Here is a 13,852-nt window from a genome sequence, read left to right as displayed (position 1 = left end):
TCCTTCAAACAGGGCCGGTAGGGCTCACAGTTAATCCTTCCTACTGAGTCTTTACATTTTGCCCAGATTGGATGATTTTCCAGGGACATTGGTATGCTTAAAAAGAACCCATTCATGTCACGTCTCTTTGGGTTTGTCAGGTCACATTTCATTGAGGTTGCTGTCAGTCTTCCTTTTCTGTCAAAGACTAATGAAATCTGTAATGCTGCCATTAAATCCCTTCCTAATAGGCAAACGGGGCATTCTAGTAAGACTGCGAAAGACATGTGCGTCACTAGTTCCCCCGTGAGAGTACAAACCGGGAGTGGTGCTGTCACCTTATGTATCACTGTCGTCCCATTTATACCCATAGAACTTCCTTCGGTGCATTTATTATTAATGAAGTCTATTTTGTTTACACTTGAAGTCGTTGCTCCGGTGTCAAGCAATAAATTAACTTTAATACCATCAATTTGCAGTATTACTTGTGGTAAGACTTGCCAATCAGTTGGAACAAAATGCATAATGAAGGATGGGACTTGTTCTGGGCACCCCTAGTAGTAATTGTTCCCCCGTGGGGACGGGTACTGTTCATGCTCAGACCACCTCTGTAAGTCTGATTGCAAATTGGGTTGTCTACTCCCCCCATCCTGTGCTGGCCAGTGTATGTTAATACGATCTCCCTGGGGTTGTCTTCTTGTCATTTCTTGCTGTCTTTCCTGTTGTCTGGGCTCCCCTCGGTAGTCAGAGGCGCCTCTCCCTCTGTATCCTCTCCTATCTTCATTTCTCACCTTTGGACATTCTCGCCTCCAGTGACCTAGACTCCCACAAATGAAACAGCCCTGTCTCTGATTTCTTTCTACTCTTCCCTGGTAATCTGCCTAGTCCCTACTTCTCGGACCTCTTCTATTATTCCTTCCCCGGGAGAAACCTGACATCATCATGTAATTGCTTTCCCCACCTGACAATATAGACTCCTGTTGTATGTCCTGCTGCACTAACAATGGAAATACTCCTCCCTTTTGATTGAAAACACCAGAGGCCGAGCGTTTTGCTATGTCATCCATAAATTCTGTCACTGATTGAGTAAGCCATTCGTTATTCACTAATTTTATTAGCTGTGTAATCCGGGTACAGTCCGGTTCTCTTTTGAATCTCACCAGAAAATAATAATAATTCTGGTGCGGTTGCTTGTTTTGGACAGGGGACCTTATCATAAGGGTCTTGTAGCATGTCCTCTGTAGGGACAGCTGGGAGTATTGCCTTTTGTGGTTCTGATACCGCCACATCATATGCCGGTGGCTTTTCTGGCAAGGCGGGCAGAATTTCTGACCATGGGACTTCTTCCCTTTTACTCATTGTCCCCCTATCTTGTTTTAGGTATATGTGATGGGTTGGTGGAAATCTCTTTCTGTACTCTTTTAATGCCTTCTCCCATTTCTTTAAAACATGTTTTCATATAATCTTCATCCCAGGCACCAACGGGATAGTTATATTTTGGGTGCAGCCCCACCATTTTTTTAACCTCTTCCCAGTCACCTTCATTGCGAGGACCCACATCGCTGATCTGCGTAATACACAGTTGCTGACTGCGGTCACAGATATTTACCCAAAATGGATCAGTTACACTAATCCCACAGGTGCCTGATACAAAATGTAGCGGTGTGGGTCTGGTCTCTGGCTCACCATCCAGATCCTTTCCCACGCCGTTACCCATAATGTATAATGAAATCGACAATGAACTCTATACATATATTTTCAAGCAGCAAACAATGAAGTGGAAATAGCAGCAATTAGCAGAAAGTAATTGTGTTAGTACTGTTATGTTGAGAATCAATTAAGCCAGCACAATCAGATTTTCCACTAGCACAATATTCTTATAACACGTGTAAAATATCTTATATGGGCAACACCATTTACGAACTTATTAGACTGCAGTAATCAATGTCACTTTCCAAGTTTTAACTGTACAGTTATGTTCTATAAACAATTCACTCCACAGACAATCCTAGTGAGTTAGAAACCAACATCTGCATTCAGATGTATGCGTTTCCCTCACCTTTTTCCATATGTATTCCTTTTCCTTATACATATATTCCGGGTACCTTGTTTCACATAAATCCAGAGTTATCCTTTAACTCAATCACATAAATCCAGAGTTATCCTTTAACTCAATAAACCGTCAAATGAGAGACTAATCCCATTTGAAAAATCCCTGCCAACGTTCGAAGAGACTAGTTCTGCATTCGAAAAATTCCCTGCCATCAATATGATGTCTGTTCCTGGAACAACATCCCCTGCCAACCACTGTGCCTATAGGAGACGCCGCTCCTATCAGGATACGCAGAACACTGAGTGCTGCCTCGTGTCTGTCCCACAGTCCTAAGAACACTAAACTAACCTGCCACTATAACCTGCCATCCAGTATACATCAGATATTCACCGTATCCAGGAGAGAAACATTCCAACCAACATAAATAGTGGCAGAAATTATTTACTCACCTGGATAGTCAGTGAACCATCCTCTGCTACCAATTGAAAGCGCGCCTGGTTTGTCTGTGGGTGAACCTCCGGCCGGGCAACCACTGAAGACCAATACACGTTGATAGGTTTAAAATGGTTGTTGTTTATTTTGACATCGTAGACAATTTATAGATACAAACCTGTCACAACCAGACAGCTGAGAAGCTCTGACAGGAGCCGTCCAGATCCTCCTCCTTGAGTTTCTTTGTTTTGGTTTCTGTTCCTCACCTCGTTAGTCTATCTCAGCTGTCATGCAGTCGGACTGATTACTTCCCTTTAAATTCCTACCCATAAGGCAGTAGTGTGCGGCTGATACAACTTCCTGGAGTGTGTGTGCATGCTGTTCCAGTTCCCAGTTCCCAGCTCCCAGCTCCCAGCTCCCAGTTCCCAGTTCCCTGTCCACAGTCGTCTGCAAGATAAGTTCTGTTTATGTATTTATGATTTTCTGTTTTCTGGATCCAGGTGACCCTGACTCCCTCCGTGTCTGTGTAGGGAGCCGGTGGTCGTGTCCCCTCACTATTGTAGGGCCTTCAGGTCTAAGATAGCCGAGGTACGTGGATATGCGCCCATCCACCTTTGGGGTGGTCGCATAGGCTGAGCAATAAGGGAGAGCGGCAGGTCGATTGCAGGGGTCTCCCTTTTGTTCCTTAGTTGTGGGTCCAGTGAGTCATTGTTTGTATTGTATTATCTTGTTTCCTGTACACCATCCGTGACATTATCAGCCGCCAAAACCGTCTCAAGCATGGATCCGGTTACACTTTTGGCTGAACGCTTTCAGGGTCTTGCTTTGGAGGTAGCTGATCTCCGTAAGACTTTTTCTCAGTTTCAAGTGACCGGTTCAGCTTGCGTTCATGGAGTTTGTGCTGAGCCTAAGATTTCGCTCCCGGATACGTTTTCCGGGGGTAGTGAGAATTTTGTACGTTTTAGAGAGGCTTGCAAACTCCATTTTCGCCTTCTTCCCCATTCTTCTGGTGATGAAGAACGAAGAGTGGGTATCATTATATCGCTGCTCAGGGGTAACGCTCAGTCCTGGGCCTTTTCGCTGCCGGAGGGGGCACGGCCCCTCCGTTCAGTGGATGAATTCTTTTTAGCCCTGGGTCAGATATATGATGATCCGGATCGTATTGCTCTGGCTGAGTCTAAACTACGTCTGTTATGCCAGGGTAAACAATCCGCAGAGATTTACTGCTCAGAATTTCGGAGATGGGCAGCAGATACGGGTTGGAATGATGCTGCACTCCGAAGTCAATTTTGCTATGGTCTTTCAGAGGGATTGAGAGATGCATTTGCCTTTCATGAAAGACCTACCTCCTTGAATTCTGCTATGTCTCAGGCTGTTCGTATTGACAGGCGTCTTAGAGAGAGAGGAGAGATCTCTCCTTCCTGTCATACTCAGTCCCGGGACAGTGCAGCGGTCTCATTCTGTGCACAGGGGGTCTCAGTCGCTGTCAGCCCCTTCTGAGCAGGAGCCCATGCAGCTGGGGTTGATTGCCTCTGACAATAGAAGATTCAGCCCGCAGGGGAGGGTTTGCTTTTGTTGTGGAGGTATAAATCATCTGGCAAATGTTTGTCCCTCTAGGAGATTCAGGCAGTTTTCTGGGAGTAATAAAGAGACAAAAAGGAAGAAATCTTTTAAGAATGTTCCGTCTGTTACTATTGGCAGGGTTGAGGCGGAAATTGAAGGTTTTCCTTTTGCTTGTAGTTCCCGTTTTGTCCTGCCTGCTAGGGTGGCGCTAGAGAGCAAGAGCATTTTTTGTGAGATTTTTGTGGATAGTGGAGCAGCTGTCAACCTCATTGATAATCAATTTGCAATAACTCATGGTTTCCAGGTATGCACTTTGGGAAGAGATATTCCTGTTTTTGCTATTGATTCAGCTCCACTTTCTCAGAAATCATTAAAGGGCATAGTTCACAATATCCGTTTAATTGTGAATGATGCTCATGTTGAGGATGTGTCATGTTTCGTCCTTAGCGGTTTGCCTACTCCTCTAGTGTTGGGGCTACCCTGGCTCACTAAACATAACCCCACCATTGATTGGCAAGCGAGGCAAATAAATGGTTGGAGTAACTTTTGCAGAGAGAATTGCCTCATAACATTTATTTCTGAGGTTTCTACTAAAACTGTACCACCTTTCCTCTCTGAATTTTTGGATGTCTTCTCTGAGAGTGGAGTTCAGGGTTTACCTCCGCACAGGGAGTATGATTGCCCTATTGATCTCATCCCAGGCGCCAAGCTGCCTAAATCTCGTTTATACAATCTTTCCCAACCTGAGAGGGTCGCTATGCGTGCTTATATCTCTGAGAGTCTGAGAAAAGGACACATACGACCCTCGAAGTCACCTGTTGCCGCTGGTTTTTTCTTTGTTAAGAAAAAAGATGGTTCTTTAAGACCTTGTCTGGATTTCAGGGAGCTGAACAGTATCACTATTCGTGATCCGCTTCCTCTGATCCCGGACTTGTTTAACCAGGTTGTTGGGGCGAAAGTCTTTTCCAAATTAGACCTAAGAGGGGCATACAACCTGGTTAGGGTCAGAGAAGGAGACGAATGGAAGACGGCTTTCAATACCCCTGAGGGCCATTTTGAGAATTTAGTTATGCCTTTTGGTTTGATGAATGCCCCAGCCGTTTTTTCAGCATTTCGTCAACAGCATTTTTTATCATTTAATGGGAAAATTTGTATTAGTGTATTTGGATGACATTTTGATTTTTTCTCCTGATTTCAAGACTCATAAGGAACACTTATGTCAGGTCTTACTCATCCTGCGGGAGAATAAATTATACGCAAAACTGGAAAAATGTGTGTTTGCGGTTCCAGAGATCCAATTTCTGGGGTTTCTTGTCTCCGCTTCTGGTTTTCGCATGGACCCCGAGAAGGTTTGTTTCCAGATTCTGGAAGGCCTTCTGTTCTCGCTTGGGGGTTCGCTTGTCATTCTCTTCTGCTTTCCATCCGCAGTCGAATGGCCAGACAGAGCGTGTCAATCAGAATCTGGAGACATATCTGCGCTGTTTTGTGGCGGAGAATCAGGAGGATTGGTGTTCTTTTTTGTCCCTTGCTGAGTTTGCTTTAAATAACCGTCGTCAGGAGTCCTCTGATAAGTCACCATTTTTTGGTGCATATGGGTTTCATCCGCAGTTTGGGACTTTCTCTGGAGAGGGCTCTTCTGGTTTGCCTGATGAGGACAGATTCTCCTCGTCTTTGTCATCTATTTGGCAAAAGATTCAGGATAATCTAAAGAACATGAGTGAGAGATATAAGCGTGTGGCGGATAGGAGACGTGTGCCTGGTCCGGACCTGAATGTTGGTGATTTGGTGTGGCTGTCTACCAAGAATATCAAATTGAAGGTTCCCTCCTGGAAGTTGGGTCCTATGTTTATTGGGCCTTACAAGATCCTGTCTGTCATCAATCCTGTTGCCTACCGTCTTGATCTTCCTCAGACTTGGAAGATCCAAAATGTTTTCCATAAGTCCTTATTGAAACCTTATGTTCAACCTATTGTACCCTCGCCTTTGCCTCCTCCTCCGATTATTGTTGATGGAAATCTTGAATTTCAGGTCTCTAGGATTGTGGATTCTCATCTTGTCCGCGGTTCCCTCCAGTACCTCGTTCATTGGGAGGGTTATGGTCCTGAGGAGAGGATGTGGGTCCCAGTGACGGACATTAAGGCCTCTCGTCTCATCAGGGCTTTCCATAGGTCCCATCCTGAGAAGGTGGGCCCTGAGTGTCCGGAGTCCACTCCTAGAGGGAGGGGTACTGTCACAACCAGACAGCTGAGAAGCTCTGACAGGAGCCGTCCAGATCCTCCTCCTTGAGTTTCTTTGTTTTGGTTTCTGTTCCTCACCTCGTTAGTCTATCTCAGCTGTCATGCAGTCGGACTGATTACTTCCCTTTAAATTCCTACCCATAAGGCAGTAGTGTGCGGCTGATACAACTTCCTGGAGTGTGTGTGCATGCTGTTCCAGTTCCCAGTTCCCAGCTCTCAGCTCCCAGTTCCCAGTTCCCTGTCCACAGTCGTCTGCAAGATAAGTTCTGTTTATGTATTTATGATTTTCTGTTTTCTGGATCCAGGTGACCCTGACTCCCTCCGTGTCTGTGTAGGGAGCCGGTGGTCGTGTCCCCTCACTATTGTAGGGCCTTCAGGTCTAAGATAGCCGAGGTACGTGGATATGCGCCCATCCACCTTTGGGGTGGTCGCATAGGCTGAGCAATAAGGGAGAGCGGCAGGTCGATTGCAGGGGTCTCCCTTTTGTTCCTTAGTTGTGGGTCCAGTGAGTCATTGTTTGTATTGTATTATCTTGTTTCCTGTACACCATCCGTGACAAAACCACAAGATTACCATATACCTCCCCTAAGCTTATACAACCAAAGTAAAAAAAGTCATGACAATGTCCAAAAAACAAGGTACATATGTGACGCATCTATAATTCTTAGTATTCAGATATCTAACCACAATCTTTGTTGATTTCAGCTTTGTTCAAATATTTCTCGGAATTATCTTTGTTTATCTTGTACCATCTTGTACCAACATTTATCTGAGCAAACGTTTTTTTATCTAAACCACAGGTGAACGTCAATATACAAGACGTTTATATATATATATCACCCGTATTAATGTAAAATATATGTCTAATGCATATGTTAGATATATGTGTAAAAAGTATATATATATATATGCATATATATGTTTCTGCAGCTATGATGCCATGCATTCGGCAATTCTCTTTTTATGTACCTCTATCATAAATGTGGTCTTTTTTGCTAAAGCATGCATATCTCTTTCTAGCCATGCGGTTTTAAGCTTCAGACAGTCATTTCCTGTTTAGCTTGTGTTACTAGACCTTGCTGTCATAAGAGTATAAAATATTTCCTTTAAAGAAAAACTCTGCATATTTAATACAAGCATATAAAGCTGAATTAATATAGGTATGTGAACGTGTATGGATACAGACATAATTTCCTTACAAAATGTATGCGTTACACGGATTCCACTGTACTGCAGGAAAAGGACAGCAAGCTCAGTAATGGCAGGAACACACATCGCTGCTCCTGCCTGTGCCCGCTTAGCTAAATCCTGGCATAGGACATTGGTGCAAGTTTTCCTGTAGTGATGTGCTATGAACAGATTTTCACTGAACGGAGCGAGCACAGGCAGGAGCTCTGTATAACACATTGATGCTTCTACCTTTGCCAGGTCCACTCAGCTAAATCCTGGCATAGCACATTGGTGCAGGGTTCAAGTACTCATGTGCTATGCAGAGTTCCTGCCTATGCCCACTCTGCTCAGCTCTGCATAGCACATAAGTACAGGAAACCCTACAACAATATGCTATGCCAGGATTTATCAGAGTGGAGTGGGCACAGGCTGGAGCAGTGATGTGTTATAAAGAGCTCCTGCCTGTGCCTGCTCTGCTCAGCTAAAGCACTGCATTGTACATTAGTACAGGAAACCCTGCACTAATATGCTATGCCAGGATTTAGCAGAGTGGGCACAGGCAGGAGCAGTGATAGGTTATACAGAGCTCCTGCCTGTGCCCGCACTGCTCATCTAAAGCTCTGCATTGTACATTAGTACAGGAAACTCTGCACTTATGTGCTATGCCAGAATTTATCAGAGTGGAGTGGGCACAGGCAGGGGCAGTGATGTGTTATACAGAGCTCCTTCCTGTGCCTGCTCTGCTCAGCTAAAGCTCTGCATTTTACATTAGTACAGGAAACCCTGCACTAATATGCTATGCCAGGATTCAGCAGGGCGGAGTGGGCACAGGCAGGGGCAGTGGTGTGTTATACAGAGCTCCTGTCTGTGCCCGCTCTACTCATCTAAAGCTCTGCATTGTACATTAGTACAGGAAACTCCTCACTTATGTGCTATGCCAGAATTTATCAAAGTGGAGTGGGCACAGGCAGGAGTAGTAATGTGTTATACAGAGCTCCTGCCTGTGCCCACTCTGCTCAGCTAAAGCTCTGCCTTTTACATTAGTACAGGAAACCCTGCACTAATATGCTATGCAAGTATTCAGCAGGGCGGAGTGGGCACATGGGCACAGGAAGGGGCAGTGATGTGTTATACAGAGCTCCTGCCTATGCCCGTTCTGCTCAGCTAAAGCTCCGCATTTTACATTAGTACAGGAAGTTTTATGCAAATCAACTTTGGATGTTTCATCAGAAGTCGATTCGATCATCCCTAATTGATAGCATTCTGTGTGTGTTTGTGTATACAGGGAATGCTTATCAATCACTGATAACACTTCTCCCATGTACAACTGAGCTCAGAAAGAGCAGAGATATAAAATGTATAAACTACAAGTTATGCTAAATCATTTACCATAAAACTGTATATCAATCTGCTCAGCTCCTCCTGCTCTATTACATTCTGCCTGCTGCACTGCGTTTTCTAGTCACAGGTTTTCTTTAATCCCATGCTTTGCCATTACCTCAAAGAATAACTTGATGTCACAACTAAGAGGAGCTTTGGTTCATGGTAGCACCGGACATGCCGGACAAGCTTTCTTGGTGCCAAGACGGGGCACTCAAAATTCCTACTGTCCTCAGTCTATGAAGTTTAGAATGGACAGTTATTAATCTGACCCCCTTCCGCAACAATCCCTACCGTTCACATTTATTATACGTAGTCCCCATTTCCCTCTTCAGATGTGCAGCTCTTAACGGGCTGGCTGCGACTGGCGCTCCCTTCCTTCAGCACCATCTGTCACACAGTTATAGGCCACTTTCACATGGCACTATATTCCATCAGTGTTTGTAAGCCAAAACTAGGAGTGGAATTTGGTTTTGGCTTATAAATCCTGCCATGCGAAAGTCTGTGAGTCTTTTACTATGTGACAGGCGACCCTATCTTTGAGAAATTGCACCCTATATCGCTAACCATTTTTTCTACCCATTATCCTAGGACTAGTGGGACTGTGAAAGCAGCGAATGGTACCCTCCATTTGGGGGCAGTACTGTTGTAACTGATTTTATCTATAGACATCATTTGGTGGTGCTTTAAGGTCTGTTCCAGAAGTTTAGGCATGTATGACGACTTTCGGCCAGACAAAAAAATAGTACATGCATCATTGTTTATCTGGCCGAAAGCCGACATATATGCCAGAAAGCAGGTAGATCCCAGCCGGATCCTATTACAGTGAATGGGAATCCAGTGGTAGTATCCGGCTATGCAGATGTGGATGCAGTAATACAGTTACATTCGTGCGCCGGTATCAACTAAGCACATTCAGCTAGAATAATAATAAACTCACTCCGAAAAGCTAAATTACTGTAACACAGTTTTTAATGTTCATGTATAATGCATGTAATATTCATTTTTGTTTTCTTTTTGTATTCAAAGGCAGGAAAGGCTCACAGACTCAGTGGAGAGGAGCGAGATCAGCTCCTGCCTAACCTGAGGGCAGTTGGGTGGAATGAATTGGATGGCAGAGATGCAATTTGCAAAGAATTCAATTTCAAGGACTTCAACAGGGTAAGGTAACATCTGCACATACCAATTACTGGACATATACACATACTGTATATACATACACATAACTACAAAACATAAAAGTGATATAAAGAGCATCTGTCACATGATCAGCCTTATTAAACCAGACATACTGACTGGTAGGGTTGATCATGGTGAATTAGGCTTACAGTATATTAGACGCACAGATGAAGCAGGCAATTGTCAGGAGGGAAGCGTTCCTTCCCGATAATCGCCTGCTTGTCAGCGATCTCCTCCACAGTATGGGGAGGAGCAATCACTCATGCCATTGCTAGTCCCCATACTAAATCACTGTTTTACAGCAGCAAATCTGCTGCCGGCAAATGATGATGTTTGAACCTGCTGAAAGACTGCAATTGCCCGAAGAGCGAGCATTCATTGGGTAATCAGCGGCAGTATTACACTGCCAGATCATCACTAACGTAGATTATGTGATCAGACCACAGAGGGGTTGATCTAGCCCCTCGGATCACCGCCTCACCTCACCCTCATAGCCTGGACATGAAATCCCTAGATCAGCAAATCTATACGCCTTTTCTTCAGGGAGGAGACTGAAGTTATCTGAGCTAGAACAGTGCCGATCTCAGAGCGGGGAGAGCTGCCTGAGATCAGCTGCATATGTGGCTGTATTTATTTTTCAATAGGGGTTAATCATGGTAATAGATGCACAGATTCAAAAGTTCTACCTGTCCCATCAGGAATATGCAAAGAGGTATCGCCCAAGGAAGAGAACTATCTTGCCAGCACCACCTCTTGGAAGTGGCTCAAAATCCGACTTTCCAGCAAGCCTTGGTATTTAACAAAGGAACCTCAAGGCTTGGTGGAAAGCCAGATTTTAACTCATAGGGAGCCACTTCCAAATGGTGGCACTGGCCAGATGGTTCTATCTGGGAGATACTGTACCTTTGCATACTCATTTTCCATGGAGTGGCTTTTGGATTCATGACCAGAGTTGCATTACAAGCTGAAAAGTTAGATCACCACCCTGAATGGTTTAATGTCTACAATAAGGTAATGAAAATGATAATAAAATCTATAAAATGTTTTGGGGTATGGTCTTGTATGAACACCATTTTTCAGACAAAGGATTGTGACACTATAAGGCTGTGTTTAAAGAGCATATATCACCATGGGTCAACCCTATTAAACAAGGCATACCTCCTGGTAAGGGTTAACATGATCAACAAAACGAGCCCTAGCTCTCTGCAATCTGTATTACTGTTGCAGGGAAATTCTTAATTTTTGTTATATGCAAATGAGGTGTAAAGAGCACCAAAGGGCTGGCCTAGCCCATCAAAGCACCACCTTAACTCTGCCTTTCCCTGTTGCCACTCCCTCTCCCAGTGAGACAAACAGGGCCAGGCATCCCTTCTGCTCTGATGCCTGGCCCCGAAATCTTGCACAGGTGAGATTGTCCCAATTCTGATCTCTTAACCCCTTAAGGACACGGCCATATTTCACCTTAAGGACCAGGCCATTTTTTGCAAATCTGACCAGTATCACTTTATGCGTGAATAACTTTAAAACGCTTTTACTTATCCAGGCCATTCTGAAATAGTTTTTTCGTCACATATTGTACTTCATGACACTGGTAAAATGGAGTAAAAAAAATATAATTTTTATTTATAAAAAAATACCAAAGTTACCAAAAATGTGGAAAAATTAGCAAATTTCCAAATTTTAATTTCTCTACTTTTATAATAGTAATACCTCCAAAAATAGTTATTATTTTACATTCCCCATATGTCTACTTTATGTTTGGATCATTTTGGGCATGCCATTTTATTTTTTGGAGACATTACAAGGCTTAGAAGTTTAGAAGCAAATCTTGACATTTTTCAGAAAATTTCTAAAACCCACTTTTTCAGGACCAGTTCAGGTCTGAAGTCACTTTGTGAGGCTTACATAATAGAAACCACCCAAAAATGACCCCATTTTACAAACTACACCCCTCAAGGTATTCAAAACTGATTTTACAAACTTTGTTAACCCTTTAGGTGTTCCACAAGAATTAATGGAAAATAGGGCTCAAATTTAAAAATTTCACTTTTTTGGCAGATTTTTCATTTGAATCCATGTTTTACAGTTACAAAGCAAGGGTTAACAGCCAAACCAAACTCAATATTTATGGCCCTGATTCTGTAGTTTACAGAAACACCCCATATGTGGTCGTAAACTGCTGTACGGGCACACGGCAGGGCGCAGAAGGAAAGAAATGCCATACGGTTTTTGGAAGGGAGATTTTGCTGGACAGTTTTTTTGACACCATGTCCCATTTGAAGCCCCCCTGATGCCCCCCTAGAGTAGAAACTCCCAAAAAGTGACCCCATTTAGGAAACTACGGTATAGGGTGGCAGTTTTGTTGGTACTATTTTAGGGTACATATGATTTTTGGTTGCTCTATATTACACTTTTTGTGAGGCAAGGTAACAAGAAATAGCTGTTTTGGCACTGTTTTTATTTTTTATTATTTACAACATTCATCTAACAGGTTAGATCATGTGGTTACTTACAATGTACTGAATACTCTGTATTCCCATACACCCCCTCCGCCACAAAAAAGGGTATATGGCTGAATCTTCCTTTTCTCATCCTCCTCCTCCTCGTCCATCACGTTTATGCCTTCTCATATAATTTTTCGGATGGTCAGCTCCCCAGCAGGCCCTCACCCATAATGTTTTCGATGGTCAGCTCACCAGTGTTAGCGCAATTCATGCGCTTCTCCTTCTTCTTTGTGTGGTGCCAAATCAATTAGAAGTATAAGTATGTGCATGCCATACAGCTTTATAATGAGACCAGACACACTAGGTGGTTTCATGAAAGCATCTTCTCATCTTCCCTGAGCCATGGTAGAAGAGCCCCTTTATTCACAGTACATTGACTTAAATAGCAGACATGACATCACAAAGGGGGTGTTCCTTAAGAAGAGACTATTCGCTCCTTAACCTGATAGGAGTGGTTTCTGCAACTTCAACTGAGTTTATAGGTATATTTGAAGACTGTAATGTAATCACCTCTTCCCCCTCCCTTATTGACCTTCTCATACATATGGTTTGCGGCCATCTAGTGGACAAAAATGTGTACTACAGAATATTCGCATTATATATGCATAGAATAATAAATCCATCTCTCACAAATCCCTCCTTTTGCGGGAAATAGACCAAAGGTGAAAAGGCAAAGTGAGGTACTCTCCCAATGCTCTAAACAGGTCCCCTCAACTCCCTTTCGGGTTTGCCTTCACCTTGTCCTATTTACCCCGCAACCATCAACAAAGTTTTATTTACTTAAGGATGGAATAATCTTTGTCTTTGACAGGGGCACAGCACATATACATAGTGTGGGCATGGATGTATTATACATTTTCCAAAACAATTTTCCTAAAATGTAGAACTATATGACAGCCTGTTAAAACCAAATTCTAATAACATTGTAGTCGCTGAACCAGTTCCCAAAACATTATTCTGGCCATGATATTAATTTCAGAATTTTTCCCATCAGTTCATTTGATAAAGTCCATCAGTTTCTTCAGATCCTTGGTGATCCTTCCATCAGGGGCCGTGTTGTCTGGAATGTAGATGCAGCAGTTCCTGTAGACCCCTCCTTTTTCTGCTGTCAAGGACCAGTCGGTTCTGTGGAGTCATCACTGGAAAAGAGCTCAGTTGTTCCACCATTCCCTGCACAGCATCACAGATATAATTCACAAATCTCTGTTGATGACAATAGAGATGTTAATCCAATCAAAATGTATTATTATTATTTTTTTTATACTACTAATCATGGGAATTAATGACTCGAATCCTGCAACTATTTGACTTTTAGCTTTAAATTAATCAGAAACTCTTCTACAGACTCCTATGGC

Source organism: Bufo bufo, chromosome 6 (genome assembly GCF_905171765.1).
Source record: "Bufo bufo chromosome 6, aBufBuf1.1, whole genome shotgun sequence".
Lineage (NCBI taxonomy): Eukaryota > Metazoa > Chordata > Amphibia > Anura > Bufonidae > Bufo > Bufo bufo.
This window is presented reverse-complemented; position numbering follows the sequence as displayed.